Source organism: Pteropus alecto, unplaced genomic scaffold (genome assembly GCF_000325575.1).
Source record: "Pteropus alecto unplaced genomic scaffold, ASM32557v1 scaffold3, whole genome shotgun sequence".
Classification (NCBI taxonomy): domain Eukaryota; kingdom Metazoa; phylum Chordata; class Mammalia; order Chiroptera; family Pteropodidae; genus Pteropus; species Pteropus alecto.
Genome location: NW_006442484.1, coordinates 6,514,173 through 6,523,998, shown reverse-complemented (window position 1 = coordinate 6,523,998; position 9,826 = coordinate 6,514,173). Strand labels below are relative to the sequence as shown.

Sequence of the window (9,826 nt, the reverse complement as noted above, 5' to 3'; positions counted from 1 at the left end):
TTGTCACAGGATCACTTCCAGTTTTTAGGAAAGCAGCCCCAGTAGCGTGTGAAGCCTGCTGGGAAAGTGAGAGAGAATATTATGGAATTGGGTGTTGGCTTGAATGTGCCCAGGTAGAATTTATTCACCTTTAGGGAGAGTATAAGACCAAATCTGATAGATATTTCCTCACCAGGAAGGGAATGCTCTCGAGAGCTGTCCCTGGGCGCTGGGCATGGGGTAGTGGACAGTGCACTGGTTATATGCAGCCAAATCATAGGGTATCTTCTAGCCTCTGATTCTTCTCTCTATCACCCTGGAGCCTTCTTGGTTGGTGCCTCTTTCCTTTTCTGTGTCCTCAGCCCTGACCCCTCCCCACACCTCCAGGCCTGGGCTCTCCCGCTTTCCTTCCCAGTATTCCAAGGGGCTGACCTGGCTTTTGGTTTAGATGGGGAGTGGGCTGTTGGGCCTGGGAACCCTTGAGCTTCCTTCCCATGGGGACAGGCACCCAGGCCTGCAGACAGCTCAGCTGCTTGGGTCCATGCCTGCCATACTGTCTCCAGCAGATGACAGCGTGTATAGTCACAGGCTGAATTGTTTTAAACAGAAAAGGCCTTTACAGACTCTTTGCTGTCTCCTCCTTGGCGCTGCCTACAGAGGTGGCAGCCATCTCCTATTCAACATCACAGCTGCCCTCAGACCCCTTGTGAAGCCCAAGATCGTCTAAAAGAAGCCCAGGAAGTTCATCCAGCAGCAGTCCAGACCCAAACATCAAAATTAAGCATAACTGGCGGAAACCCAGGGGCACCGACAACAGGGTGCACAGAAGATTCAAGGACCAGATCCCGACGCCCAGCATTGGTTATGGGAGTAACAAGAAGACAAACACATGCTGCCCAGTGGCTTTCGGATGTTCCTGGTTCAGTGTCAAGGAGCTTGAAGGGCTGCTGCTGTGCGATGAATCTTACTGTGTTAAGACTGCTCACAGCGTCTCCTCAGAGAACCGCAAAGCCACTGTGGAAAGAGCAGCCCAGCTGGTGGTCGGAGTCACCAATTCCGATGCCAAGCTGCGCAGCAAAGAAAATAAATAGACAGCTCGTATGCATATTGTATTTGTGTTAATAAAACCATAAAATTCTAAAAAAAAAAAAAAAAACCCTACTTTGTTATTGAAATATATCACACATACCAGAAATGCACAAGCACAAGTGCACACCTATCCATCAAATGCTTCTGCAACTGCATCTTAGGTCAAAAAATAAAACATTGGTGATCCCAGACATCCACCCAGGTCCCCTCTCAGACCCTTCACTCCTTAAAGGGAGCACAACCTGAGCATCCTTATACACGTGGAGTTTAATTCTGCCTGCTTTTGAACATCACATGAATAGAATCGTACTGGATGTATTCTCTGAACTTCTCCAAGTTTGTGCTCATCTATTCATTCAACAACTATTTATTGAGTGCCTACTATGTGCCAGGCACAGCAGTAGGGAGACTCCACTATGGCCCGACCCGCATGGAGATTCCACGCCAATGGTGCCCTCTGGAGTGGCCCCTGAGGCCACGCTGACCCCACAAGGCTGACAGTCCTTCAGATATTCTGGGGCCTCCTTCTGGATTCTGCGAAGAGTTTTGGAGCTCCTATCTGCATCGCACCCTCTCCCTACTCCCCAGGCTCAAGTGAAGCTGGTATCTACCCCAGCTTTTTGTCAGTTCCAGTGTTTCACAGCTGGATCCCATACTTTGTTCCCTGGACTTGGCTCCAAATGATTTTTGGTTGTTTTAAAACATCAAATCTTACCTCAGAGCACAGACATTTGGCACTCTAAGACCATACAAAGAATGTGCTCCGGGCAGTGACCACCGACCACATGATTTGCTGCCAGTGCAAGCACGAAACAGCCTGCCGAAGGGCTTCTGTGGAACGCTGAGCCCTGGCTGGCTGGGGTGCACTTCTGGGGTGTGGTGACATTTTTCTTACCTCATCTCCCACCATCTCACCCAAGTCTGTCGCTGCCTGCAGGCTGGCTGTTGCATCTTCTCTTGGCTGACACGCCAGTGACAGACCTCAGGCTTCTGCCTGCCAGAAAGTGCCCCCGCATCTCTCAGATGTGCAGAGCACAACCAGCCGGCTGGTGGAGCTGAAGTGCTGTAAGGACCAGACAGTCAGATCCTGCCAGGAACTCCTGCAGCTCCCACCTGGTTTGAAGAGGCCCTGTGCTCTGAGGTCATGTGGCTGTCCATAGTGGTCAGCCTCCCTTGTGCCACTTCCCTCATTTATGTCATGGGTCCCTTTTCTCGCCCTGGAGTTGCCTCTGCCTGGCCCAGTGAGGAGACCCTTGAACTAAGGACAGTACTATCCCTGAAGCAAAGTCAGAAAGCCCAGGCTGACACTGCCCTCCCTGTGTACGCCGAGCTGCAGGCTAAGAGCTGAAGCCTTTTTCCCACACTGAAGGTCAGAATAAAGTGAGGTACACAAGGAACCTGAGACTTCGAGGCCTCTCCATCTAGGTACAGCATCTCACCCCCAGGATTCCAGGTTGCAGGACAAAGCCAAGTCCCCAGCGAAACTGATGAGGCTCCAAGGCCTAGACAGTCTACTCTCTTAGACAGATCTGTTCTTCTTGCTGTGTTCTAGGACCCCAAAATCTCGAGAGCTAAGCCCCTCTATCTGGCAGGAAGGCAAATAGGTAGAGCTTTGCTTTTCTCATCCCAAGATGCAGTCAGTCCTTGAGTTGAGCAGTGAACAGATAGTAATGGAGCATCTCTGAGGTGCTAGGTTATACTACACAAGGGCATCACGTGTCTCCACCAGTAACCCCAGATTTCCCCACCACCAACCCCACATTGACAGAAGGAGAGCAACCTCAATTTGAGCAATAGAACTCTTTTGAACCTACGACTGGTGACCTAGTGGATACCCACTGCAGAACACACAAGCAAAGAGAGGGCCCAGGGCCTCAGACCATTAGCCTCAAAGCTGGGGTGTCCTGTGGCTTGGGATGCAGGGGAGGCTCGGGGTCATTCCCTGAGCTGTGTAGGAAAGTTGCGTTCGGTGACCACTCTGCAGAAACTGCAAGGAAGTACCTCCCTTCCATGGCTGCTGGGTTATTCCAGAGGGCATGTGTCTCTCTGTCACTGAGTCACAGGAGCATGTCAGAAGGCTGTTTCCCTCTCTACCCCAGACACTTGGGGGTGCACAGTGTGTTGCCAGCTGACCCTCTGTCCTGCTCTCACTGAGGAAAGGAACTAGGGCGGGCCCATGAGACACAAGGAAATTTCTTTTCTATCATCTGGCCATAGATCCAAAGGAAAACTTGTTGGTGGGCTGCTTTCCCTGAGGCTTGGGCTCTATGTTTCAGGATACGCAGAGGGAGGCCTGAGGGCAGTTGGCACAGGCTGGCCTGGGAGCTTTCAGTGTCCTGGGGCCTGCACGGTCTCATCTGAGGTGGCAGAGAGGGGTCTGGGCATGGAAGGGCTCCCCAAGCATTGAGACAGTGGCCTGTTTGGCAGTGATGCAGAGAGAAGCAGCTCTGAGATCAACTTTCCAAGGGAAAGCTGAGACAGGCACAGCCTGTGGGTCAAGAGTGTCTACAGACAGGTTGTGATGGAGGTCCAGCTGGGACCAGGTGTGGAGAGAAGTCATGTGAATCCCACCAGCCCCACCTCCCACTGTGGGCTGCTGACGCTGCCCCCAAGAGCAGGCTGCTGCCCCTTCTTCCTACTGGGGACACACACGGAGTGTGCTTTTGGACAAATTGCTCTTCCGCTGAGGACAAGGACATGCCCAGGGATGTTCTCGAGCCATAGAAAATTTCACAAAAGCCCGAGCTGGGTGTGGGTGGCAATGACACCATGACAGTCAGCTGGGGCAGGAAGAGCTGGCTGCATTAAGCAGTGCTTACAAAACACAAAGGAAACCCAAAGTTTGTATCTAATCAATCCTTGAGTAGCTGCGCTTATTCCTCACTTTGAAAGGCAAACTAGAGTGTCTTTGCCCTCAACTGCTTCCAAGAATGCCCTGGGCTGTTGTGTAAAGCCCACAGACTAAAACATATTGGATATAGGAAGAACAGTGTTCCAAGGAAAATTTGTACCTGTAAATACCTACATTTAAAAAGAAGAAGAGCTCAAATCAATAACTTAATTTTACATATTGAGATACTAGAAAAAGAAGAGAAAACTAAACCCAAAGCTTACAGAAAGAAGGAAATAATAAAGACTAGAACAGATATAAATAAAATTGATAATAGAAAAACGATAGTCAATGAAACCAAAAGTTGGTTCTTTGCAAGATCAACAAAATTGATTATAAATTTGAGCTAGACTAAGCAAAAAAAAAAAAGAAAAGAAAGAAATTACAAATAACTAAAATCTGAAATGAAAGTGGGACTATTTCTGCTAATCTAATAGAAATAAAAAGGATTATAAGAGAATCCTATGCCAACAAACTGGATAACCTAGATGAAATGGGAAAACACAATCTATCGAAACTGAATCATGAAGCAACTCATAGAAAATCTGAATAGACCTATAACTGATAAGGAAATTGAATCGACAGTCAAAGACCTCCCAATGAAGAAAAGCCCAAGACCAGATGGCTTCACCAGTGAATTCTACCAGTTAAAGAAGAATTAATGTCAATCTTTCTCAAACTCTTTCAAAATGCAAAAGGAAAAGGAACACTTCTTAACTCATTTCATGAGACCAATATTACTCTGATACCAAAACCAAATAAAGATATCACAAGAAAAGAAAATTAAAGGCCAATATCTCTTATGACTATAGATGTAAAAGTCCTCATCAAAATACCAGCAAACTGAATCCAACATCATATTAAAAGGATTATACACCATGATCAGGTGGATTTTATCCCAGGAATGCAAGGATGGTTCAATATCCATGTAATATAACACATTAATGGAAGGAAAGAGAAAAACACACGATCATCTCAACTGACAGAAAAAAAGCAAGGGACAAAATCCGACACCTTTTCATGATAAAAATACTCAGGAACCAGACATATCAGAGAATTTCCACAGCATGATAAAGCCATGTAAGAGTAATCACAGCTAACATCATACTCCATTGTAAGAGACTGAAAGTTGTCCTCTTAAGACCAGAAACAAGACAAGAATGCCAGTCTCACTACTGATGTTCAACAATATACCGTAAGTTCTAGCCAGAGAAATTAGATAAGAAGAAGAAATGAACAGCATCCAAATTGAATTGGAAGAAGTAAAACTATCTCTATTATTATGCCATCTGACATAATCCCATATACAGAAAATCTCAAGTATTCACAAGAAGGCTACCAGAGCTAATAAATGAATTCAGCAAACTCGGAAGGTACAAGATCAATAAACAAAAATGCAACGTGATTTTATACACTTGCAAAAGTGATCCAAAAGAGATATTAACAAGACAATTAACTGACAGATAAATGGATAAACAAAATGTGGTCCATCCATACAGTGGCATATTATTCAACCATAGTGACATTCTGATATATGCTACACCATAGATGAACCTTGAAAACATACTAAGTGAAATAAGCCAGACACAAAAGGATAAATATTGTATGATTCCACTTATCTAAAATATCTAGAATTGGCAAATTCATAGAGACAGAAAGTAAAATTGAGGTTCCCAGGAGCACAGGGTCGGGGATGGGGAGTGACTGCTTGATGGCTGCAGAATTTCTGTTTAGGATGATAAAAGGGATTTTGGAAATGGACAGTGTTGATTTTCACACAAGAGTGTGAATGTAATTAATACACTTAAATTGTACACTTATAAACAGCAAGTTTTATGTGATATAAATTTTTACCACATTAATAAAAAACAAAAATAATGGATATGTCAAAAAGGTTTCCTCGTTGCTAGCAAAGAGCTGATGGATGAGATGCTCTCTTCATATCTCGGCATCTGGCGCCTGGAACAGCTGTGGTCATTTTGCAACTAACTCGGCTGAGGCTGGAGCCACTGTGGAGGCGACGATGATGGAAAGACGTAGGTCCTTGATAGCGTCATCGAGCTACCGAACCAGCGGGCTATTAAGTCCCCTTTCAGGAGCTATAGTCCTGTAAGATAATATATTTCTTAATTTTTTAAAAAAGGAAAAATAAATACTAGAGACAATTAATAAAGAAAGAGTTCAAAAACTCTAACTCTTTACATGAGTTTAAAATAGAGAGTTTTTGGAAAGACCTGAGAGGTGAGAAATCTAGATATGCAAGCATGTTGGGCTGATGGCTAGCCTCACCAGAAGGATCAGGAAGGTGAATGAAAACACTTCACATTTCATGTAGCTGCATCATCCATCAAAAGAAATAACAGCCGGAGAGAACACAAGGAGATGCTTTGGTGGACAATTCCCATTTTCAGGGAAGCAGAAGAAGCTACCAGATGGGAGAGAAGAGTGAACAAACTCTGGGTGGAGAAAGAAAGGTGAGGAGGTGGGACCTGGGGGTGGATATGACCACGGAGACCTCCTAGAAGAAATGAGTGAGTCAATGTGGCTGGGTTAAATCCTTATTTGAAAATTTTTGAAAAACAGAAAAAAAAAAAAGAACCAAATGTACACAAAATTAAAATAATGAATCACTTCAAAATCATACTTAAAATCTCCAAATGGAAATTTTCACTGTAGTCAGAAACATCACAGTCAGAAAGGGAGAAGCAGAAACTTCAAGTCCTTCTTGAACTCATCGTAAAAAAGAAATGAATTTTCACCAACCTTTCCAGAGCAGTAGTCCCTGCCCTCCTAGAGCGACTTTGGGGGAAGTCAGAAATTGCACAAGTGATTATGGCAAATACAGGGAATCTCAAAAGCGAGTTCCAGGGCACCATGGGATCGTGGAAGGAAGAGGCCCTCGGTCTCAGAACTGAAGGATAAAATGGGATAGATGCAATGACGTACCTTCCCACCTGACACATCATTGGTCATTATAGGACCTGGGCTGCAGGGAGGGACTTGAGATGAAAGGCTCTGTGAGTTGTCTTGTTTCTGGAGTCTGTAGGAGGCCACCTAGGAAGTGCTGCTGCTCAGCATCCACCCCAGGGATTAACCTGTTTTCAAGGCTAGGGTGGGGAGAGGTGGGCAGCTTGTGGTCCATGGTGAACTGCCGCGAGTGACAGGAAGGTCCTTGATGATGCCATCAAGCTACTGAACCAATGGCTGAGTCACAGGCCGCAGTAGGAGCGAGCTCGCTGACCCTGAGGGACTTCCTGTGTGGTCTTGTTTGTTAGGGCAGTGTGGCCTCTCCTTCACCTTCAAGGTCCCTGGACACTGTCACTTTCCCACGATCTTCCTGGGCCTTCGACTTGAGCCCAGCCAGCACATCAAAACACAGCAGGATGGTCCCTGAGCCAGAGGAGATGCAGTGGGTCCCCTTAGGGGAGTGTAGGGGGTGGGAAGGATTGCTGGTGCTGGCCCAGGTCCCCAAACCCCTACACTGAGGCTGGGCTTATCATAGCGCTCTGCTAATCTGTGCTGTTGGGATGAGAGCACCACTGAGAAACAAAGGCACTGGGCCTTTGAGGGTGATGATTTGTGTCTGCTCTAGAGAAGAAGCCAGGAAGGCAGGTACAGAGGCAGAGTGCAGCTGGAACCCACCGCTGGGGTCAGCTGAGGGGCCTCTGGCCACCTTGAGCCTGGAGAGCCCAGGAGGCTTCAGCCATGGCTAACAGATAGACAGGGCATTCAGTAGGAGTAGGCTGTCACTGACGCGATCTGGCTCCTGGGCCTGCAGCAGACTTACTCTGTGGTTAGAGGGCCAGCCCAGGCCTCAGCCCTCTGGCTGAAAGAGTCTGTGTCCCACCAGCCCTCTGGCTGAAAGGGTCCCACTAGCCCAGGCCTCAGCCCTCTGGCTGAAAGGGTCTGTGTCCCTCTCAGTCCAGGGAGATGGAAGGTGCAGGACGTGCTCAGAGGGCACTGGCCTTTGTTCTGCCACTGGGGCCTAGAACAAAAGTTTCAGTCTCTGGTCGGCCTCTCGGGGGACTGCAGCAGCAGGCCCTGTGCTCCAGAACCACGCCTGCTGCAGCTTCATGCCACCTCCGACCCCAGAGTTAAACACACAGGGAGGCTCCTGATTGTGTCTGGCATATATGTGTCGGTGGCTCTGGCTGGCCTTTGCTCATCTCCTCCCATGGCCTTGAGACCTTTGCCCTCTCATTGCCACTCCTGGTGGCTGCCCTGCCCTGGCTGGTAAGCCCAACTTCTCTGCTGAGGGGCTCTGGTTGCTTCTCATCGGTGGCCCTTGCTCCCCTGACTTCCTGTCTCTCCATTTCAACTTCTTGCCTTTTATCCCGTGTGGACAAACCAGCCAATGGCTCAGGAGCTGGCACAGATGCACCTGTTCACCTAGCCACTTACTGTTAAACCAATCCAGGGATGACAGTGGCGGCCCAGCCCTTGAGGAGATCTCTGCCCTACAAGAGTCAGATGTAGAAACAGGTCAGATTACTGTGGCAGGGCGAGTGCTATGAGATGGGAAGGCCACAGACACCTCGTCCATTGTAAGTGGGCAGAAGTGTCGAGGAAAGCTTCTGAAGGAGGCAGTGCCAAAGACTCGCAGGGAGAGCCAGACTTTTACCATCATCTGCACACCTTCCATAGAACCTAACACAGAGTGCACTGGAGCGAGGTCTGCGGGTTCGGCCTGGGCCTTGAGGGCCTGGCCAGATTCTGGAAGCTGCCAGCATTAGCAAGAAGGCGAGGCTGATGATAATCTGGAGAAGGAGCTGGGAGGGCGCCTCCTCTATATGCCTGGCCCACTGACTGGTGCGGTGGTGTGTGCGACACAGCGCCCCCTTCTGTAATCCATCACCATACTCCATCACCTGACCACCTTCCTCAGTCACAGAGCCCTGCCTCTCTACTTGAACAACTTGATAATCAGGGCTGAACTTACTTGGGTGGGATTTGAAGAAAGCCCTCCTGACCCAAAAGAGTTCTGCTAGAGGGCAACCTAGGCGCCTGAGGTTCCCAGTCTCAGAGTGTTCCTTAGGTGAAGGCGTCCCACCCACGGGGACCCTCAGGTAAAATGTGAACTCTCTGCAAAAGTGAAGGTGACAGGTGCGTTTGGGGCTAGCTGTGAATTTCTCAGTCAGGAAGAACTCCCCTCTCAGGACTCTGTAAGCAGGTGCCGTCCACGGATTCCGGGTAGCAGAAGGGCCCTGATCACTGTCGGGTAGGAAGGGCAGCCTAGCCTCGCTCGCCCATCCCCACCCCTCCCATGCCAGGGTAGCAGGGACCCCAGACAGGCTTGGAGAAAGGTGGCTCTTCTAGTCCAGAAAGTCTCCCCAAACTGGCAGACATTCTGCTGCTCACTCATCCTTTGAAGTGGGGCCACTTACTGTGACCCTTCCCGTTGGGGTTGAAGTGTGTTTTCCAAACTGGTCTGTTCAGGTCCTACCCCCGGCCCTGGGATTATGACTTTATCTGGAAGGGGGTCTTTGCAGATGTAGTCAAGTTAAGGTGAGGTCCTACCTGGTTTAAGGGGCACCCTAATCCAGTGACTGGGGTCTTTATAAAAGAAAGGAGCAGAAGGTTTGGACACAAAGACACAGACACACAGAGAAGGCCCTGTGATGATGGAGACAGAGAATGGAGAGATGCATCAATAAGCCAAAAGAACTCCAAGGAGGAAGCCACGTGAAGTTAAGAGAGAGGGGAGGAAAGATTCTTCCCTAGAGTCTGCAGAGAAAGCATGGCCCTATCAATACCTCGATGTTGGAATTCTAGCTTCCAGAACTGTGAAAGAATAAGTCTCTTTTTAAGATACCCAGTTTGGGGTACTTTGTTACGGCCACCACAGAAAACGAATACACATATGTTGTC

The 9,826-nt window shown here is 48.1% G+C and overlaps 1 pseudogene; it reads left to right on the top strand.

The window, feature by feature from the left end:
- Window positions 1-417: 417 nt before the first annotated feature.
- LOC102881228 lies at window positions 418-1,070 on the top strand (annotated as a pseudogene).
- The last annotated feature ends 8,756 nt before the right edge of the window (window positions 1,071-9,826 follow it).